General features: G+C 38.9%; 1 protein-coding gene across 1 annotated transcript in view; it reads left to right on the top strand.

Moving 5' to 3' along the window:
* Positions 1–5562: 5562 nt before the first annotated feature.
* The window catches only part of TFPI (tissue factor pathway inhibitor), an 86603-nt gene continuing 68996 nt past the window's right edge, over positions 5563–23169 (top strand). Inside the window, exon 1 of the mRNA XM_040227778.1 lies at positions 5563–5803. The gene's annotated coding sequence lies outside the window, so the exon portion shown is untranslated. The remainder of the gene's footprint in view (positions 5804–23169) is intronic.

The raw sequence follows: 23169 nt of genomic DNA, 5'->3' as shown, positions 1-23169 counted from the left end.
CAGTCAGTCTCTAAGATCCACTTGGAGAGTGTCTCTTTAAGTGTCCAGTTGGTTCCTTCCAGCATCCCAGAACTCTGGGGCCTATATGCTGTATGTAATTTCCACATGATATTTAAAGTTTTGCTTACTTGTTATACTAACTCAGCTATGAAAGCTGGGCCATTGTCCAATCCAATGCTGGTAGGAAATCCAAATCTGGGAATTATCTCCCTAAGCAGGCACCAGGCTACTTTTGATGCTCTTTCACGCCAGGTAAGAAAAGCTTCTACTCATCCCGAGAATGTACATACTATGACCAGCAAGTAATGGTAGTGTAGGTGAGGTTTCATTTCAATGAAGTCCACTTCCAGGTGTTCAAAGGGCAGCGTGCCTTTTACCTGAATCCCTGGATGTTTCTGTCTGTGCCAAGAGGCAGCATTGACCTGTGAGCAGGCAGTGCTGTTCTGAGATTTTGTCCTGCATAGGGAAGAGAGGCGGGGAACCAAGAAATATTTTCAAATTAGCTCTTCCAGTTTATCATGGCCTAGATGGTTCGCTTGGTGTGTCTGGCTTACCGGACAGGGTGCCAGCTCCTCCAGTACCAATGATTTGCCACTTGACAATTTCCACCATCCCTTTTCCATCTTGATGGCCCCTTCTGCTTTTTCTAGTTGCTTTTGGGCTTCAGTGTATTTTGCAGAGTCTAGTGTCAGCTCAGGTAGTTCCACCAATATGAGAGCTTTAATAGAGACTTCATTTGTCATCCCCAGCCTTCAGCTGCTTATTTAGCGGTCTCATCTGCCAGTCTGTTCCCTGAGCCCAGGGGGTATCCTCCTTTTGACGTCCTCAGCAGTGTATGACTGCAACCCATTCTGGTTTCCAGGCAGCATCTAATAGGGTCTTAATTTCTTCCTTATTTGTAATACCTTTTTCACTAGCCCTTCAAAGGCCTCTCTCCTTATACAGAGCCCTGTAGTGTGGCAAAAGGATACCTGGAGTCTGCGTAAATGTTTGTCTTCTTACCTTTTGACAGCAGGAGGGCCTGGATTGGAGAATATAGTTCGGTGTGCTGAGCAGACCAGAGTGATGGCAGAGAGCTAGCCTCCACGATGGTTTCTTCCATGACTACTGCATATAGCGACAGTCACTGTTCTTGTTTCACCAGGCTGGTGCTATTGGTTTTCAGGACCAAATCTGGGTCCAGGTTTGGCTGGTATCTCAAGTCAGGTCTGCTGGCATATCTCCTTGCATTCATGTGAGGGCCCACCTCCTCCCACAAGAAAGAGGGTGGCCAGATTCAGAACCTGACAAGGCTCAGTAGTAACATGGCGGTTCTCACATAACAGTCCCTGGTATTGAGTAATCCGGGATGTTGACAGCTATTTATGGGGGTCCCCCCACCGGAGAGTGTTGACCTCATGTGGGACATTTTACAAACAAATCTTGGCCCAAAGTCAGCTTGGTTGCCTCCCAGACCAGTAAGGCAACTGCAGCAACTGCCCATAAGCATCCCGGCCACCCAGTGGCAACATTGTTCAGCTGATTAGAGATAAGTCACTGGTCTGTCCCATTTCCCCACAATCTGGGACAACACTCCCATAGCCACCTTGTACTTTTCAGTTACGTAAAGAGTAAATGGCTTAGCAAGGTCTGGCAGGCCCAAGGTGGTGCTGATGTAATTGTACCGGCTTTGAGTTCTATTACCAGTGGGATTTGTTTTGCAAGCCTGGGGTTGGGGGTGGGAGGGGAGGTTGTATTCCAGCCAGACCTCAGGGAATTGTTGAGTTAACTCTCTCTCTTGACTGTTTAGCCATTCGGTTTCCTTTCTGGGAGATTGTGCATCCTCCATTCATCTTGAGGGTTTACTGAGACGAAGAGTAAATAGGTGGTTGAGCCCAACTGAACAGTGGTTCTTTCGTAGGGGAAAAGGTGACTTTTGCCCCCAAATTAGACAGCAAGTCTCTTCCTAACAAAGGTACCGGACATTCAGGGATGTATAAAAAGTCATGAGTCACTTGGTGTCCCCCATCTGACATTTTCAGGGTAGACTAGAGACACAAAGGCTGCATTTATCACCATCTGAGACCCAGCAGCCTCTGGCTGGGTCTGTTGGCCTATGAAGTCTATAGTCCTCACACAGTCTTTCACAGAACTCAGAGGGTGATCTGCTTTCCCTTTGATTCACTTCAGAGGGTTTTATGATACTCATAGCTTTTGGGGGCCCCCTCTTGAGACTTTGTAAAATAGTCAGTGGGTATCTGTCCAGGTGGCCCCTCTCTTCTGTGTTACAGTCCTAACTGGGCCTCTCATCGGGGGTGGCTAGTTCTGCCCACCACTGCTTGTTGGCAGTACCCCAAGGTGCCATTTCTCTTAACCATTTTCTGGCTTCAGTTAGGATTCTGTGTCTTTCCTCAGTGCTGAAAAGGGAGACTAGTAGTTGGATTATGTCATTCTATGTAGGGCAGTGGGTTCGAAAAATAGTCTCCGTTAGCCTAATCATGGCTTGTGGCCCCCCCCCCCCCGTGTACAGTGGAGCGTGTCTCTGCCAGTTTAATGTATCCATAGAGGAAAATGGCTCGTAATAACAGGCTGCAGGGGGCTGATGGTAGTGCCCCATGCGTCCTGAACTGGAGGCTGTTGTAGATCTCTGAGGGGCATCTGTAGTGGGCTTCTTTCCCCCTGTCCCTTGGCAGAGCGCAGCCTCTGTCTAACTGCTGTGCTTTCTTCCCCCTTCCCATCAACACTCACCAGGAGAGGTGGATACAATCTAGGAGGTCCAGCTGAGGTGGAATCCTGGGGGCATTGACCAGAGGTCTCCATTGCTGGGATTGGAGCCTGCCAAAATGGCAGCTCTACAAACTCTGGGAGAGCTGGTGGAAGAGCAGTGGCTGCTGCAGGAACTTCACCTGGCCCTGGATTGGGCAGTAAGGTGGCCTCCGGTCCTGGTGGAGCACTGGGAGGCAAGCGCGTCATTATCCAGTATTGGGGAGAGGTCAGGTCATCCCCGTCCAAATCCTGTAGAATTTCCTTTTTTATCATCAGTCCATTTTTGTGCCATTAATATTTTTCCCTTTCCCTTCTGGATACAGAACCTGGTCCAAATAGAAGGCTCTTGAGCTACTCTAGCCACGAGTCAATATATGGATATTGATCCAGGTGTCCTGGCTCTTCTGTGACTACTGTATAGACTTCTTCCACTATTTTTAAGTTCATGGTGTTCTCTTGTGGCCATCCTACTTCCATAGCAGGCCATGCGACCTCACAGAGTATGTGGAGATGGTTAGGCTTCGTCTTCACCGCATAACTTCAGTTCAGTTCAGTTCAGTCACTCAGTCGTGTCCGACTCTTTGAGACCCCATGAATCACAACACGCCAGGCCTCGCTGTCCATCACTAACTCCCAGAGTTCACTCAGACTCACGTCCATCGAGTCAGTGATGCCATCAGCCATCTCATCCTCTGTCGTCCCTTTCTCCTCCTGCCCCCAATCCCTCCCAGCATCAGAGTCTTTTCCAATGAGTCAACTCTTTGCATGAGGAGGCCAAAGTACTGGAATTTCAGCTTCAGCATCATTCCCTCCAAAGAAATCCCAGGGCTGATCTCCTTCAGAATGGACTGGTTGGACCCAATAGTCTCCTCCAAATCCCTTCTTTAAATTTTTAATCATGCACTCCAATACAGTTGCCTTAGATTCACCTCCCCCCATCTTGCTTACCTTCTCAGACCTTTTTCTACTTTTCCTTTTCATTCTGTCTACAAATTTCTCAGTACCCTATGTACTTCTGGTATTTCCACTCAATGACACTTAAATTGCCATTCTGCCTCCTTCCTAACTGGGGTGAGAAGAACCTTACCTGCCAGATCCCAGAGGGAAAAGGAGGATCGGCGTGCCTTCACCTGCCGGTCAGCACAGCCGGTCAGCACAGCCGAACCAGAACATGTGATCCAAGACTGTTTCTCCCTTAACTTTTAAAGTCCATTCTGCCTTGGTGGGCTTGATCAGGTGCGGATAAAAATACAGATGGGTTAAATATCCCACGTCCCAGGCCATCTCCGGAAAAGCCAATTCATACTCACTTATGTATCCCTCTCCTTCTAGCCTGACAATTCCGAGAGGGTCAAGAATTTCACAGCAGATGGGACACCTCCTTGGGGAGGGCAGAATAGGACCACACAAAAACCAAGTTTCTTTTCCTGAAAATCCCCTGGCAATTGCTTGGTAATAAGTTTCCCCAAGATGGCGTGGACACTACCTCCTAAATGACCTTCACAAATATCCTTCCTAAGCCCTAACGCACTCGTCAACCTGTATACCAAGCAATCGTCACCACCTGCCAATTGCAGGCTCCTGTGGGTCTGTGCCCCTTCTAATCCCTCCCAGGCGGGTAGTCAGGTCCTCTTTTCCACCCTACTGGGTGGGTTCCTTCTCACCTGAGTGCTTACTTCCCCTGCTGCCATCCACTACCTGCTAAGGTGAAAGGTTCAGGCATTGAGAAGCAGAATCCTTCCAGAAGGGTGAGGTGCCTTCACCTCTCTAGAATATTCGAACTGCAAGGCCTCGGAGTAGTCCCAAATGGGACTTGTCTCCTCAAAGTGAGGAGTTTCCCAGGTAATGCACCAAATGTTGTAGCCACGTGTTCTGGGAAACAAACTCACTCAGAAGAACAATGCAGATAGTGGAGTGCAGTTTATTACACCAGCCGGCCCAAGGCAGAGTCTCCTCTTAGCCAAGGACCCTGACCAGTTTTTCTGAAAACCTTATATACCCTAAGTGTACGTGCCCAAACCCACCTCCTCAAATTCCCTGAAACTAGTCTGAACTAGGAAAAGAAAGATACAATCAAAGTTAAAAGTTAACCCGTGATTCATATGCCTTAAGCCTAGGTAGTTAACAGTGGACACTTATCAATAGGCCTGTGGTCATATCCCAATAAGTATAATAGAATTTATGATTCTATTCGGTTACACAGATAATTAGGGTATTCTTTTAGGCAACAGAGAGGCTAGGTATGAGCCCTGGGGCTCTTCCATCCAGGGGCCTGGTATTCCAGTTGGTGTCGTTTCCATAGATACTGGGCATCTACCTCAAAGTCCACAGTCTGGCCCAAGATGGAGTCCTCTTTCAAGAGGGAGCCTGTTCTGTCTGTTTCCTCCTTCACCACCTGGGAAGCCCATCAGTCTTCAACTGACAATATATTACATTGGCTCTCTAATCAAAGGGAATTTCTGCAACCCTCAGATTTTTTTCATAAATATAGTGACAATAGGTGAAATAACTTGAAGAGAAATAAAGTGCTAAAAGTGCAAGCTTTATTAGGTAACAATTTAATGACAAATATGTAAAATTTTAGAAATATATAGCACAAGGGGGGAAAAGTGAATTTTTAAAACTAATTACAAAAAGAATCCTGGAAATAAAAGAAATAGTAATTTTTAAATCTTAGTGTCAGCTGATTCCTTTGTTTCCTCCATAATAGAAAAAGCTTTTGAATAGTTTGGAGAAATTAGCCTAAAAAGAGTTGCAGTGACCTAAACAGGAAGCCTGACTGTTCCCAGCTGCGGGTGTTCTCTGAGGCTCTTCTTTGCTCCAATAGACTGGAGCGACTTTGGGCTGGATAAAAGTCAAATTCTTACCTCGCCCTTTCACTGTGGGCAGGATCAGATTGCATTTCTTTCATTATTCTCCACGCCCCAGTTTCTCCATCTGTTTAAAAGAAGAAGTAGACAAGATAAATTCTCTCTTCGATGCATGAAAGGGAAAACAGAATGAACTCAATTCTGCTTTGAAAAAATCTTTCTAAGATCTTTCTTCAGAGATTTTACTCGTGAGTACCTGGCAATAAATAACCTTTATTTCTTTTTTCTGGAGGAAAAGCAGGGTGCTGAGAGGCAAAGATTTGTAGGAGAGGACCATTGTCTGTAAGCCTACAATGGAAATTGACCCTTCTCTGTAAATAAGCTGATTGTAATGCAAAACTAAATTCTCAGCATTTTGCATTGAACTTTAAGCAAATATATCATTTTTTTTAAGTTGGTGAGATGTGCCCTTGTTTATAATTTTAACCCTCGATTGGCAATTCTTTACTAATTGTGTTTTTATTGTAATTTTCTGAAGATTTTTTTAACCTTTAAATATTATTTAGTAGCATATAAAGAAATACAATAAGGCACTGACAGTCTTATGTTTAAAGAAAGTTCTTTCATTGCCATCAATTGGTGATGTTTAAAATAAGGTATAAACAGAATTCTTGTTTTCTATTTCATTCCAGCATTAACTAATCTCAAAGTATTAAGGAATATTCTACAAGTCTCCAAAGACAAAAACTCATATTCTAAGATAGTAAAATAAGAATAGACAGGATTGCACTATATAAAGTACAATTATATGAATTAAAGCAATAGATTACATACCTAATATGATGTACTGTCGTATTCTGGTTGCTTATAAAATGATATTACACTTAGCTTCTGGTAGTGAAGGAAAGCACATAATATAGAAATACACAACCACAGAACTATAATGAAACAAAAAAAATTATTTATGTAAAATGCTTATTTGTATGAGTATTAATGAAAAATGAAAGCCAAGAGCAGTGCTGTGCAGGAAAAGAAAAGAAAAGATAAGCAACAGCCACACTGTGACTCAGTGCTCTGGAAATTAGTCACAAAATGACTTTGTATGTTTGTGATAATGTAAATATACAGGGCAGAACCCAAGCAGGAAACACGCAGCCCAAAGAGTTATAGTTTATGTGTAAAAGCATAATATTTGTATCAGAGGTTAAAAGTTATGTTCATTTTGAGATATTGCAGAGTTTTTTAACCTAGCAAAATCTTTCATAAAACAGTTTTAGAATTCTTATATATATATATATATATATATTTAATATATAGATATATAATTCCAGTGCATGATAATTTTATTTTTTATAAAATCTATATTTTATCTATATAATCTATATTTTATCTAATCTTTAAACTGAAGGACAAATAATCTCTGAAAATGTATTGGTGTGTGAAATTTTAATTAGGGGTGTATGGGTTAATAAAGTGATACAAAGTGTCCTTAGGCATCAACAGAGATAGAACACTCTTAATATGAATACAGACACTTAACTCTGTAGATCTAAGAATATAATTAACTTTATAGATCTAAAAATAAAACTTTAAAATATATACTTTTAACAATTTGAACGGTTACATGGAGAAGCCAAATTTGTCTTATTCAGGTAACCATAAAGTCTTAACAGAGAGCTTTAATGATATGTCTACTATTAATAACTTGGTTCCTTTGTCTATTAGATATGCTGACTTGTGCAAGTTTTGTTTTTTTGTTTTTAATGGTACAGTTTTATATCTTTAAGCTTTTGTTTTATCTCCAATAACTAGATCAAAACACCTTTGAGAAATGTGGTCTTGTTCAAATGCATTATGCCATCAGCTGATGCTTGCTTGTTCGTAATTCTAGGTTTTATTTTCTTATTGATTGTACAACAACTACTTTGCCTAGAATCTTCTAATATAAACAGTATTGCTAAATTTAAAAATAACAATCTTTGAAATGGAAACTTGTTTTGTATCAAACTATAGTTTTCATAAAACTAATTTGCTTCTTCTTACGAATTAATTACCTGATCTTAGTTATCTACACTATTCAAATTCAAAACATAATTGGACAGATGACAAACTACTAGAGGAAAAAAAGCCAAGATGAAAAGGCTTTATTAATTCCCAGAACACCCAGAACATCTAACCAAACAGTAGATGTATTATAGACTCTTTAGGAATGGTTGGCTTATTAAATTGAGTGTCACAAACTCTTAATACAGATTTCAACTGACATCTCTACTTAATAGAAGAAAAAAATGAAAATAAGCATTGTTGCCCACAAAAGGTGGGGTGGGGGAGTAGGAGGGATAATATGAAAAGGAAAGAAAGGTACTCAGGATAGAGTTTTCAAAAAAATCTTGTTTGTTGGTATAAATTGAATAAATTCAATGATAATATTGATTAAAAATTAGTTAATTGTATCAGTTTATCTTTGCTAGTAGACCAGGTCTAAGAACTGTACTGCAGACCAACTCATCTTTTCTCAATAAACGCTGTCTTCAGCCACCCTTTTTTTTTTTTTTTTTTTTTACCATCTAAAACATTTAACTCTGCTAATTAAAGTTGCAGCGCTGTGTTTAAAAAATTTTTTTCTAATGTGTTATATTTTTATAGAAATATTCCAGTACTATAATGATTTCTGATTGTTACTATGTGCATTTGGAGAAACCTGAATTCTAGAATTGAGAGGACTATTGAAGTCCTACTTCTGCATATTAAATCTCACCAAAATGAAGAAAGAATGCAAGCTATTCCAGAGAATGCTATTTCTGCTAGACCACCTCTCCTGGGCCTCTGTGCCCCTCAATGAGTGCTTTCTTAGAGTGATGTATCACCTCTCTGAGCCCAGTCCTCCTATTACTCTTTTCTCCCTGCCTTCACTTCTCCAGGTAGCAGATGCTTTATAGAATCAGAACCTAGGATTCAGCTACCAATAGGCTTAGGGCACTCTAGTCATTTCTACTTTTCTTCTTTTCAAAACCAATAAGAAAAACATTGGATGCATGTCAAATCTGCTATATTCCTCTCTCCTGGCCTTTCTTTGGGGTTCTATGTTCTTTCCTTAGTTGGAAAAAAAATTTTTTTTTAATTTTTTAAAAACAAGAGAGGTCCATGTTCCATAGTAGAAGTCCCAATGCTGCAATATTTCTATCCCAGATTGTTCTATCTGGTAGACCACTGGTCCTGGGGAGACAGTTCTCGCTGGACTGAATAAATATTGCATGTTATTTATTGGGTTGTTTCAACATCAGGAATGTGGAAGTACCCACTAGTATAGCATGATATGATGTAATATAATATATCATGATAATATAGCATGATGGTGTTTTTATTGCTAAGCATAGACTACCATTGATCCCCTTCTGTACCACACCCTCAGTGCCACCACCACCCTGCTGCTAACCTCATTTTCTCTCTCTTATTCATGTTTCTCACCAACATCTATCCCATCCTTGAATACTATAAAAACTTATTTTTAAGTAACACCTCATTCTTTACTTTGCAAGGCTTATAAATGGAATCAGTTCAGTTCAGTTCAGTTGCTCAGTCATGTCCGACTCTTTGCCACCCCATGAACCACAGCACACCAGACTTCCCTGTCCATCACAAATTCCTGGAGTCCACCCAAACCCATACCCATCAAGTCGGTGAGGGTATCAAACCATCTCATCCTCTGTTATCCCCTTCTCCCGCTGCCTTCAATCTTTCCCAGCATCAGGGTCTTTTCCAATGAGTTAGCTCTTCGCATCAGGTGGCCAAAGTATTGGAGTTTCAGCTTCAACATCAGTCCTTCCAATGAACACCCAGGACTGATCTCCTTTAGGATGGACTGGTTGGATCTCCTTGCAGTCCAAGGGACTCTCAAGTCTTCTCCAGCACCACAGTTCAAAAGCATCAATTCTTCAGCCCTCAGCTTTCATTATAGTCCAACTCTCACACCCATACATGACCACTGGAAAAACCATAGCCTTGACGAGACAGACTTTTGTTGGCAAAGTAATGTCTCTGCTTAATCTAGGTTGGTCATAGCTTTCCTTCCAAAGAGTAAGCGTATTTTAATTTCATGGCTGAAGTCACTATCTGCAGTGATTTTGGAGCCCAAAAAAGTAAAGTCAGCCACTATTTCCACTGTTTTCCCATCTATCTGCCATGAAGTGATGGGACCAGATGCCATGATCTTCGTTTTCTGAATGTTGAGCTTTAAGCCAACTTTTTCACTCTCTTTCACTTTCCTCGAGAGGCTCTGTAGTTCCTTACTTTCTGCCATAAGGGTGGTGTCATCTGCATGTCTGAGGTTATTGATATTTCTACCAGCAATCTTGATTCCAGCTTGTGCTTCCTCCAGCCCAGTGTTTCTCATGATGTACTTTGCATATACATTAAATAAGCAGGGTGACAATATACAGCCTTGACGTATTCCTTTTCCTATTTGGAACCAGTCTGTTGTTCCATATCCAGTTCTAACTGTTGCTTCCTGACCTGTATACAGATTTCTCACAAAGCAGGTAGATGGTCATCTGACCCATCTGTTTCAGAATTTTCCACAGTCTATTGTGATCCACACAGTCAAAGGCTATGGCATAGTCAATAAAGCAGAAATAGATGTTTCTCTGGAACTCTCTTGTTTTTTCCATGATCCAGCAGATGTTGGTAATTTGATCTCTGGATCCTCTGCCTTTTTTTAAAACTGAAGCCTGGCTTGAAGAGTTTTGAGCGTTACTTTACTAGTGTGTGAGATGAGTGCAATTGTGAGGTAGTTTGAGCATTCTTTGGCATTGCCTTTCTTTGAGGTTGGAATGAAAACTGACCTTTTCCAGTCCTGTGGCCACTGCTGAGTTTTCCAAATTTGCTGACACTTTGAGTGCAGCACTTTCACAGCATCATCTTTCAGGATTTGAAATAGCTCCACTGGAATTCTATCACATCCACTAGCTTTGTTCATAGTGATGTTTCCTAAGGCCCACTTGACTTCACATTCCAGGATGTCTGACTCTAGGTGAGTGATCACACCATTGTGATTATCTGGGTCATGAAATGGAATAAATAGCAGAAATTGAGTGAGTCTCCAGAATAGTGGTGTTTGTTGTAAAATACTAGTAATATTTTTAAAGTTCTTTTAGGCATAAACTTCAGAGTATCCCATGAAATAAAGCAAAATATTTATATTAAAATATCATATGCTGGCTCAGATGGTAAAGAATCCACCTGCAATGCAGGAGACCTGTGTTCAACCTCTCGGTCAGGAAGATCCCCTGGGGATGGGGAGGTCTGGTGGGCTTCCGTCTATGGGGTCACACAGAGTCGGACACGACTGAAGTGATTTAGCAGCAGTAGCAGCACATAAAAGAGTCAGTAGAGTGTTAGTTGCTTAGTTGTATCTAACTCTATGAGATGCCATGGACTATAGACTGCCAGTCTCCTCTGTCCATGGAATTCTCCAGGCAAGAATACTAGAGTGGGTTGCCATTTCCTTCTTTTATGTGCAACTGATTTTAAATATACATGACTGTAAAATGAATGAATTTCTGATTCATGCTACGGGAATGAACTTGAAATCATTATACTAAGTGAAATAAGCCAGACATTAAAAAAAAAAGAACAAATAGTGTATAATTCTACTTACAAGGAATTTAATCTACAGTAGGCAAATTCATAGAAAAAGAAAGTAGAATAGAGGTTAACAGAGTCCAGAGGAAGGAATGAATGGTGAGTTATTACTTAATGGATACAGAGTTTCTGCTTGGGGTGATGACTGCAAATACATATAGATGTAATTAGTGCCATGAAGTTGTACACTTAAAAATACTTAAAATTGAAAAATAAGTACAAGAAAAATAATATTTTGGGTTTTTTTTCTGTGTTTCAATATACATAGTTTCTATCATTATGTCTTCAGATTCACTTGTCTTTTCTTCTATGCCCAATGTATTTATAGTCCCTTCCAGTGTATTTTTCATCTCAAATATTGTTGTTTTTATCTGTGGAAATTCAGTTTGAGTCTCTATCTTCTGTCTCTATTTAATACACTCAATATTTTCTCTAGTTTCTTGAACATATGAGTGCAGCTAAAATTTTAGTTTAAATATTCTTGTCTGTTAATTCTGTTTTCTGTGTCATCTTGAGCCTTATCATAATATTTTACTGTTGTTTGCATGTCTTGTAATTTTTGTTTGAATGGTTAATATTATGAATATTACCTTCTTAAGTGCTGCATATGCTGTCTACCAGAAAATAATATTTAGTGTTTTTTTGAGTTACAGTTTAACTATTTGCAAACAGTCTGTTTTTTTGTTATCTCACTGTCAAGCTTTGTTAGGCAGAATCAAAGAAATGTTTACCCTATGGTTAATTTTCCCCCAGTGCTGAGGAAAACAAACAAACAAACAAAGAAAAAAACCTTCTTACTACTTAGTGCACCAGGAATGGGGATTTTTGAAATTTAGGGACCAGAAATATTTGCAGCTTTATGTGTGTTTTAAGTGTTATTCCCTTTAGCCCATTAAGGTGGTTCTTTACCCAGACTTAAGTGATATTCTCTCATGTGTTCAGTAATAGATATAAAGCTAAAGACTTGAGGCCATCTGAAGATTTCTGGGTCTCTCTTTCTGTATAGCTCTCTACTCTGTTACTCTGCCATGAATACTCTAGCCACCGTGGCCCCTCCAGAGAATATGCTTTCTACCAAACTCAGGGAGACCGCTGGGCAATTCAAGAGCCTCCTCTTCCTGTCTTTGAATGTAGAAATTCCCTTCAGTCAGTGTGCTGGAGCAGATCAGAATGTAGGGCTGAAATCTTGTTTCCCATCCTTATGGGATTACTGCTCTTCACTTACCAGTATTTAATTAGCTCAAATATTATTTAATATATATTGACTGTTTTTTTTTTTTTTTTTAAGTTGTTTCAGGTGGGAGAATGGAGAAGGCAATGGCACCCTACTCCAGCACTCTTGCCTGGAAAATCCCATGGACAAAGGAGCCTGGTAGTCTGCAGTCCAGGGGTTGCTGAGAGTCAGACACGACTGAGTGACTTCAGTTTCCCTTTTCACTTTCATGCATTGGAGAAGGAAATGGCAACCCACTCCAGTGTTCTTGCCTGGAGAATCCCAGGGACAGGGGAGCCTGGTGGGCTGCCCTCTATGGGGTCGCACAGAGTCAGACACGGCTGAAGTGATGCAGCCGCAGCAGCAGCAGCAGGAGGGAGAATAAATCCAATGTTAATCTATTATAGCTGAAAGTGGAAGAACTATTTTTCTTTAAATTTTTACTTTATATTGGCATATAGTTGATTTATAACGTTATGTTTAAGGTATACAACAAAGTGAATCAGTTATACATATATCTAGTCTTCTTCAGATTCTTATCCCATATAGGTTATTACAGAGTATTGAGTAGAGTTCCTTGTGCTGTAGAGTATGTTCTTGTTGATTATTTGTTTTCTATTTTATATATATAGTAAGTGAGTGTCCGTGCTCAGTCATGTCTGATTCTTTGCAGCCCCATGAACTAAAGCCCACCAGGCTTCTCCGTCCATGGGATTTCCCAGGCAGGGATACTGGAGTGGGGTGCCATTTCCTTCTCCAGGGGATCTTCCCAACCCACGGATCAAATCTGCATCTTCTGTGGCTCCTGCATTGGCAGGTAGATTGTTTACAATTTCAGCCACCTGGGAAGATATATAGTAATGTGTATATATTAATCCCAACCTCCTAATTTTATCTCTCCCCTCGAACTTTCCCCTTTGGTAACCAAAATTTGTTTTCTAAGTCTGTAAGTCTGTTTCTGTTTTGTGAATTAGTTGTATCAGTTTTTTAGATATATAAGTGATATCATATGAGTGATATCATATGATATTTTTCTTTCTGTGACTTACTTCACTTAGCATGATGATCTCTAGGCCCATCCATGTTGCTGCAAATGGTATCATTTCATTATTTGTTATGACGAATATTGCATTATATATATGCACCACATCTTCTTTATCCATTCATCTGTCGAGGGGCATTTAGATTGCTTTCATATCCTGGCTATTGTAAATACTACTACAGTGAACATTGGAGTGGATGTATCTTTTCAAATTATAGTTTCCTCCAGATACATGCCTAAGAGTAGGATTGCTGAATCATATGGTAGCTCTATTTTTAGTTTTCTAAGGAACATTTATACTGTTCTCCATAGTGGCTATACCAATTTACACTCCCATCAGCACTATAGGAGGCTTCCCCACCCTCTCCAGCATTTATTGTTTGTAGATTTTTTTGATGGCCGTTCTGACTGACATGAAGTCATACCTCATTGTAGCTTTGATTTGTATTTCTCTAATAATTAATGTTGAGCATGTTTTCCTGTGCTTTTTGTCCATCTTCTTTGGAGAAATGTCTATTTATATTTTCAGATTGGGCTGTATTTTTTTTATATTGAGCTGCATGAGTGTGTATATATATATACACACATACATACATACATGTATATAGGTTCTTTTTTATATTGAGCTGAATGAGCCATTTGTATATTTTGAAGATTGATCCCTTCATGGTCATATCATTTGTAAATATTTTCTCCATTATGTGGGTTATCTTACCATTTTGTTTACGTAGAAGAGCATTTTTTTTAATTTAATGATACTCTAAAAAACTAAAAGTGAACATAAATTGACATATCTTAAGACCATATAAACTGTAATTCATTGATTGTCCTGGATAAGGTAAATATTTTTTGCTTGCTATATCTCAGTAACTATGTAAATGAGTAAATATATTTACATATTTATATAATGAATAAATTCACTATTTCTAAAAATTAATTATTTCATCTCAGATAAGCAGTTTGTTTTATTATGATTTTCTGATAATAGTAGCTATTTGGGTGGCTGATATTTTACTCTCTTATTTTAGATGATAAATTAATCTTACTAGCTTAAAACCAATCAAATTGTCACTTGTTCAACAAGCATTTCCAAAACTGAGTGCTGAATGTTATTTACCTAGAGCTTCAAGAGTTTTGTAATGAATTTAAGATTGGTTTTACTGATAGTTTTCTATCACAATTTCTCACAATTATCTTTCCTCCCCTGATTCCTGGATATTTGTACATATTGAAAGTTTGGAAAGTTCATTGACAGCACAAATTAAAACTTTTTTTTCTTTTTATTAAATGAAACTTAGTTTCAGGTATTACTTGCTTAATTATATATACAAATTGAGATAAAAAGATAATCTCAAATGACAAACATTGCAAACAAAGTATATTTAGCATTAGAATTTGTTTTTATAATTAGGTAACAGTGGTGGCTCAGATGGTAAAGCATCTGTCTACAATGCGGGAGACCCGGGTTCGATCCCTGGGTTGGGAAGATCCCTTGGAGAAGGAAATGGCAATCCACTCCAGTACTATTGCCTGGAAAATCCCATGGACAGAGGAGTCTGGTAGGCTACAGTCCATGGGGACTTGCAAAGAGTCGGACACGACTGAGTGACTTCATGTTCACGTGTACATTATTCAAGTTTCTGTGCATCTTATTGGTTTTGAGTCTCTTGTAACATAGTTACTCTGTCTATGAGGAAAGGAAACAGGTACACAATAAAGCAATCATTATGGCATGTACATTCAGGCACTAATGCAGGTTTATAAAAATTGAAGAGATAAGCAATAAGCAATTTACCTTAGAAACACTCAAGCTCTCCTTTCAGTGGCAATAATTTTTTTCAAGTTTCATATTTTGTATGTTTTTCTCTTAAGGAATTGCTGAAGAATATGCCAGTGGAAGAAAAGTATTTAACTAGAGAGAATTTAAATTAGCCTCAATTCACATGGCAAGAGAGGGTTCTTTTTTCTGTTAGTGGTAAACTCTGAATGAAACTCCTTTAAATCTATTTAAATTTATTAACTACAGCCCTAAAGAAAGTAAAAGTTTCCTTAGATACCAGTGTTTGCCCTGCCACTACTATGTCAACCTTGCTCTCCCATCCTCTCTTGCCTGCGTTCCATATTACTATCTCCTTATTCAGAGGATGAAGAGATACAAGTGACATCTATCCTTCTGAATGGAAGCCTCATCTGAAAAGATATGAGTGAATGAGCATTCAAGAAAGGTCCTCAAAAATGTGTGAGAAAAATATCTGAGCCATGTGTGTATTTGTTCCTTAGAAAGGAATCAATAGTTCTCCTCAGATCCCTCAGGATCTTACACACAACCATGAAAATTGTATCTGAACATGATAATATTCAAGGACACCAGTATGTAGCATTAGAATCAAAAAGAGTGTCAAGTAATAATATATCCTGAAGAAGGCAAGATAAAGATTTCAAAGGCAGATAAACTTGACGTAGGATGAATAAGGATGGGAGAGAGATTCCTAAGTTATCCTATGGGTAAGAAACTTTTGAGAAAAGATCTTTTTTGAAAAGCCTAGGAGGAGATTAAATTTAGAGCCTCACTTCTATCATTATCCTTGAATCATTCTCTCAGTTGTGTCCAACTATTTGCAACCCCATGGACTGCAGCACGCCAGACTTCCCTGTCCAATGCCAACTCCCAGAGTTTACTCAAACTCATGTCCATCAAGTCAGGTGATGCCATCCACCCATATCACCCTCAGTCATCCTCTTCTCCTCCTGCATTCAGTCTTTCCCAGTATCACGGTCTTTTCAAATATCAGTTCTTCGCATCAGGTTGCCAAAGTATTGGAGCTTCAACTTAAGCATCAGGCCTTCTAATGAATATTCAGGATTGATTTCCTTTAGGAAGGACTGGTTGGATCTCCTTGCAGTCCCAAAGGACTCTCAAGGGTCTTCCCCAACACCACAGTTCAAAAGCATCAATTACAATTCAAAATTACACTTGAATAAGCAGATTTAATTTTTAACATCTTTCAAGCTGAGCATTAACTGTATACTTCTTTTAATGTTTTTTTGACATGTACACTGCTGTGTTTGTTTGTTTGTGGCTGCACTGGGTCTTCATTGCTGCATGCAGACTTTGTCTAGTTGAGGAGGGTGGGGGCTATTCTCTAGTTGTGGTACATGGGCTTCTCATTGCAGTGGCTTTTCTTTTAGTGGAGTACAGGCTTTAGTAGTTGCAGCACACCGGTTTAGTAGTTTTGACTTGCTGGCTGTAGGGCATGTGAGCTCTAGAGCAAAGGCTCAGTAGCTGTGATACTCAAGCTAGTTGCTCTGCAGCATATAGGATCTCTCCCGACCAGGGATTGAACCTGTGTCCCCAGCACAGGCAGAAGGATCCTTATCCACTACACCACCATGAAAATCCTAACTGTATACTTTTTATATATTAGATCTTTTGCAGGATAAAAAAAAAAATGTGTACAGTGCAATAAATTTTAGTCATTTATAAATCAATCTAATTATTAGGATTGAAAGTAATGTAGTACAAAATTAAAACTCTGGTCTTCACTGTAAGAAAATCGCAATCAGTGAAATTAACTAGCTTTTTAACAAGAACATACTATCGGATTCCTGGTTATGTGTTGGTAAAATTTGGATAGGGGAAAATGGAATGGCAATTTAGAGAAACTAGTTGATTTTTATAAAAATATAAAATAATGAACATTCAATGTGAGGAACCAAGAGAAAACAGAACTCTTTATAGGATGCTATAAATAAAAAATGAAGTAGCAACAGTTTCCTTTCATTCTCTTGAGTCCATAGTTCATTCTTTCACAGGTCTGACATTTTAGTCTGAATGGAAATGCTGAAGATCAACGTGTTAATGGTTCCTGGAAGATTGTGAATCAGCTGCCTGGAGCCCCCCCACCCCCCCCCCCCCCCCCCCCCTTTCCTTTACAATGATGATTCAGCAAGTTGAACTCAGGATGTCATCTTAACACATGGGTGTAGTCACCAACAGCTGCAGTACCAGTCTTGAACTAAGCTCGGGTATTTTTCACTAGAACACAATCAGAAATTCTCAAGTTTTCCACATTAAGATTTAGTTCACTCACAATTCCACTCACTGAAGAGGGAGAAAATTGATCATTATTGGTTCAACATGTTTATTGTACTTAAATATAAAACTCTAGCTAATATTTGGAATCATAACACTTTCATAGTCAGACACAAAGTTACCTGATCATTTATCTGAAACCAAAATGTTATAAATATCTAGCCTCAGGCATATTGAGTGTAAATTTTGCTTCTTTACCTCAAGGAAGTGATAGTATGAGAATATTTTGTGGGAAATTCCTATACATGGACTAACATGTTGCTCTCTTTTTCTTATAATACAACTGATACTGTCAAAGGCAGATAGTTTAGAAGTTTCCAATATATTTGTCTGAGCATAGAAAATCTAGGATTGCAACAGACTTTAAAAGGAAATGTGGAAGCAGACGACTTTATCTATTCATCTTTAAAATTTTAAAAAGGTAATATCAACTTGAATTATATAAGTTATTAATCAAGGTCTTAATTAAAACCCTGTTAGGAAGGTCTCAACTGTCTTTCTGTGTCTTTCCAAAATACATATGCTGTTGCTTAAGATGTTACCGTTCAGTTGCTCAGTAGTGTCAGACTCTTTGTGACCACGTGAACTGCAGTATGTCAGTCTTCCCTTTCCATCTGCAACTCCCGGACCTTGCTCAAGCTCATGTCCATCGGGTCGGTGATGCCATCCAACCATCTCATCCTCTGTTATCCCCTTCTCCCGCTGCCTTCAATCTTTCCCAGCATCAAGGTCTTTTCCCATGAGTCAGTTCTTCACATCAGGTGCCCAAAGTATCGGGGTTTCAGCTTCAGCATCAGTCTTTCCAATGTATACACTCAGCATTAATTAATAGATTAGCTGATTAATTATGTAATCAAGAGATTGATTGATGGACATATAAGAGAAACAGTGGTCCTGAAATACATTTTGTTTTTATTTTATTTTCAATTAATTAATTTATTTTAGTTGGAGGCTAATTACTTGCCATACATTGACATGAATGTGTCATGTGTACATGTGTCCCCCATCCTGAGCCCCCCTCCCCTCTCCCTCCCCATTCCATCCTTCAGGGTTGTCACAGTGTAATGGCTTTGAGTGCCCTGTTTCATGCATCGGACTTGAACTGGTGATCTATTTCACATATGGTAATATACATGTTTCAATTCTAGTCTCTCAAATCATCTCACCCTCGCCTTCTCCCACAGAGTCTAAAAGTCTGTTTTTTATATCTGTATCTCTTTTGCTGTCTCACATATAGGGTCATCATTACCATCTTTCTAAATTCCATATATATGCATTAATATACTGTATTGGTAATTTTCTTTCTGGCTTACTTCACTCTGTATAGTAGGCTCCAGTTTCATCCATCTCATCAGAACTGATTCAAATGTATTCTTTTTAATGGCTGAGTAATATTCCATTGTGTATATGTACCACCACTTTCTTATCCATTCATCTGCTGATGGATATCTAGGTTGCTTCCATGAACTGTGCTGCGATGAACAATGGGGTACATGTGTCTCTTTCAATTCTGGTTTCCTCGGTGTGTATGCCCAGCAGTGGGATTGCTGGGTCCTATGGTATTTCTGCTTCCAGTTTTTTAAGTAATCTCCATACTGTTCTCCATAGTGGCTGTACAAGTCTGTGTTCGCACCAACAGTGTAAGAGGGTTCCCTTTTCTACACACCCTCTCCAGCATTTATTGTTTGTAGACTTATTGATAGCAGCCATTCTGACCACATGAGATGGAACCTCATTGTGGTTTTAATTTGCATTTCTCTCATAATGAGTGATGTTGAGTATCTTTTCATGTGTTTGTTAGCCTTCTGTATATCTTCTTTGGAGAAATGTCTGTTTAGTTCTTTAGCTCATTTTTTGATTGGGTCATTTATTTTTCTGGTATTGATCTGCATGAGCTTCTTGTATATTTTTGAGATTAATTCTTTGTCAGTTGTTTCATTTGCTCTTTTCTCCCATTCTGAAGGCTGTCTTTTCACCTTGCTTATAGCTTCTTTCATTGTGCAAAAGCTTTTAAGTTTAATTAGGTTCCATTTGTTTATTTTTGCTTTTATTTCCTTTACTCTGGAAGGTGGGTCATAGAGGATCCTGCTGTGATTTATGCAGAGAGTGTTTTGTCTATGTTTTCCTCTAGGAGTTTTGTAGTTTCTGGTCTTACATTTAGATCTTTAATCCGTTTTGAGTTTATTTTTGTGTATGGTGTTAGGAAGTGTTCTAGTTTCATTCTTTCACAGGTGGTTTATCAGTTTTCCCAGCACCATTTGTTAAAGAGATTGTCTTTTCTCCATTGTATATTCTTGCCTCCTTTGTCGAAGATAAGGTGTCCATAGGTTCATGGATTTATCTCTGGGCTTTTTACTTCCATTTATTTCCATTCTCTTATTTCCATTAATCTATATTTCTGTCTTTGTGCCAGTACCATACTGTCTTGATGACTGTGGCTTTGTAGTATAGCGTGAAGTCAGGCAGGTTGATTCCTCCAGTTCCAGTCTTCTTTCTAAAGATTGCTTTGGCTATTTGAGGTTTTTTGTATTTCCATACAAATTGTGAAATTATTTGTTCTAGTTCTGTGAAAAATACTGTTGATAGCTTGATTTGGGTTGCATTGAATATGTAGATTGCTTTGGGTAGTATACTCATTTTCACTATATTGATTCTTCCAATCCATGAACATGGTATATTTCTCCATCTATTTGTGTCACCTTTGATTTCTTCCACCAGTGTGTTATAGTTTTCGATATACAGGTCTTTCATTTTTTAGGTAGATTTGTTCCTAATTATTTTATTCCTTTTGTCACAGTGGTGAACAGAATTGTTTCCTTAATTTCTCTTTCTGTTTTCTCATTGTTAGTGTATAGGAATGCAAGGGATTTCTGTGTATTAATTTTATATCCTGTAACTTTACTGTATTCATTGATTAGCTCTAGTAATTTTCTGGTGTTCTCTTTAGAGCTTTCCATGTAGAGGATCATGTCATCTGCAAACAGTGAAAGTTTTACTTCTTCTTTTCCAATCTGCATTCCTTTTATTTCTTTTTCTTCTCTGATTGCTGTGGCTAAAACTTCCAAAACTATGTTGAATAGTAGTGGTGAGAGTGAGCACCCTTGTCCTGTTTCTGAAAGCATTTAGGGGAAATGCTTTCAATTTTTCACCATTGAGGATAATGTTTGCTGTGGGTTTATCATACATGGCTTTTATTATGTTGAGGTATATTCCTTCTATGCCTGCTTTCTGGAGGGTTTTTATCATAAATGGATGTTGAATTTTATCAAAGGCTTTCTCTGAATCTATTGAGATAACCATATGGTTTTTATCTTTGAATCTGTTAATGTGGTGTATCACATTGATTTGTAAATATTGAAGAATCCTTGCATCGCTTGATAAAGCCCTCTTGGTCATGATGTATGATGTTTTTAATATGTTGTTGGATTCTGTTTGCTAGAATTTTGTTGAGGATTTTTGCATCTATGTTCATCAGTGATATTGGCCTGTAGTTTTCTTTTTTTGTGGCATCTTTGTCTGGTTTTGGTGAAATACTATTTTCTTACCCTACTAAATAATGAATGCCTAGAAGAGCAGAAACAAATGGGAGGAAAAATAGAAGTAGCCAAAGGTCTTACTGTATAATGTTCTTTCCTATTATGAACAGTAATGATAATAGAGAAAGACGTAGTAAATATATTCACAACTTTTCTTCTCTCACACCAAAATTCATTGTATTTCTTTGTATTTTTTAATTTCATTTGGAGTTACTGGCATTAGTAGTTGAGCAGAATTGAATTCTCAAAAATCTCCAGTTTGGTTTAGACATATAAAACCATATTTTGTTTATCTATCTATTTATTTATATTCCCACTTAAAGGAAAGAAATGAAAACAGCATACTATGAAGATCTTTGCTGTTAAGTAAACTGGATTAGGGGGATTCCCTGATAGCTCAGTTGGTAAATAATCACCTGCAATGCAGGAGACCCCAGTTCAATTCCTGGATCAGGAAGATCCACTGGAAAAGGGATAGGCTACCCACTCCAGTATTCTTGGGCTTCCCTGGTGGCTCAGCTGGTAAAGAATCCGTCTGCAATATGGGAGACCTGGGTTCGATTGCTGGGTTGGGAAGATCCCTTGGGGAAAGGAAAGGCTACTCACTCCAGTATTCTGGCCTGGAGAATTCAGGCCAGAATATACAGTCCATGGGGCTGCAAAGAGTCAGGCACAGCTGAGCAACTTTCACTTTCAAACTTGACTAAATTAAGAGTTCCTGTGATGAGAAAAGATGAATTGATTCAAATAAATGAATGCCTCCTTCTCTTGACAAAATGTATTATAATATTTTTTATAATTTTGTACATTTTGGCTGTTGGGTTTTCATTGCTGTGCAGGCTTTCCTCAAGTTGCAGGGAGCAGGGGCCACTCTTTGGTGTGGTTCATGGCCTTCTCCTTGCGTTGGCTTCTCTGTTGCAGAGTACAGGCTCTAGGCCCACAGGCTTCAGTAGCTGCAGCACAGGGGCTCAGTAGTTGTGCTTCTCGGGCTCTAGAGCACAGAAGCTAGAACTATTTCTCAATAGCTGTGGCACAGGGGCTCAATTGCTCTGTGGCATGTGGGATCTTCCCAGACCAGTGATAGAACCCATGTCTCATGCTTTAGCAGGAGAATTCTCTACCACTGAACCGTCAGGGAAGCCTGATCTTGCAAATTTAGCAGTTTATCTAGACAGAGTAACCTCCCACCTTCGTTCCTAAAGAGTTTTTAGTAGATATGGACAACTATATATGGAAAATCTTTGACATTATTTCTTTTATTATGTATTTTTATTTTACTTTCCTTTATTCTTTATAGTAAAATATTCACTACTCTTTTTTGAATTGACTTACAAATTTCATAAATATTTTTACATGTATACATTTCCCTATTCTTAACTTTAGGGCTTCCCAGGTAGCACTAGTGGTAAAGAACCCACCTGCCAATGCAATCCCTGAATTCGGAAGATCCCCTAGAAGAGGGCATTGGAAACCCCTCCAGTGTTTTTGCCTGGAGAATCCCATGGACAGTGGAGCCTGGGGGGAGCTACAGTCCATAGGGTTGCAAAGAGTCTAACATAACTGAAGAAACTTAAAAGGCACATTTTTAACTTTATCTCTGTACTCGCTTGCTCTCTCTTATTTCTTCTCAATTTTCCTTCCCCATATCCAGATCTCTCACTCTTTTCTCTAAACTAGTAATAAGAATTAATATTCCTTCTTGCCATTTAGAGGGAGATTATTTTCCCTCTTAAAAATGTAAACACAAAATTAAAAGAATAATAATAATTGGTGAGTTTCTTGACTGACTTTACTTATATGACTTTGGTCCAGAACAGAGACTAAAAATCCCCTACTATGATTTGATGAATTGCTAATTTATAGAGAATGTAAATAATCTGAAATTCACTTCAGGGGGGAAAAAAGGAAAATATTTGTGAAAATAGTGTGTCTTACTTGGGCTTCCCTGGTGGCTCAGATGGTAAAGAACCTGCTTGCAATACAGGAGACCCAGGTTCAATCCCTGGGTTGGGAAGATACCCTGAAGAAGAAATGGCAACCCACTCCAGTTTTCTTGCCGGGAGAATTCCATGGTCAGGGGATCCTGGCAG

Source organism: Oryx dammah, unplaced genomic scaffold (assembly GCF_014754425.2).
Source record: "Oryx dammah isolate SB20612 unplaced genomic scaffold, SCBI_Odam_1.1 HiC_scaffold_27, whole genome shotgun sequence".
Lineage (NCBI taxonomy): Eukaryota > Metazoa > Chordata > Mammalia > Artiodactyla > Bovidae > Oryx > Oryx dammah.
The sequence above is the reverse complement of the archived record's forward strand: the minus strand, read 5'-3'. Positions and strand labels throughout refer to the sequence as shown.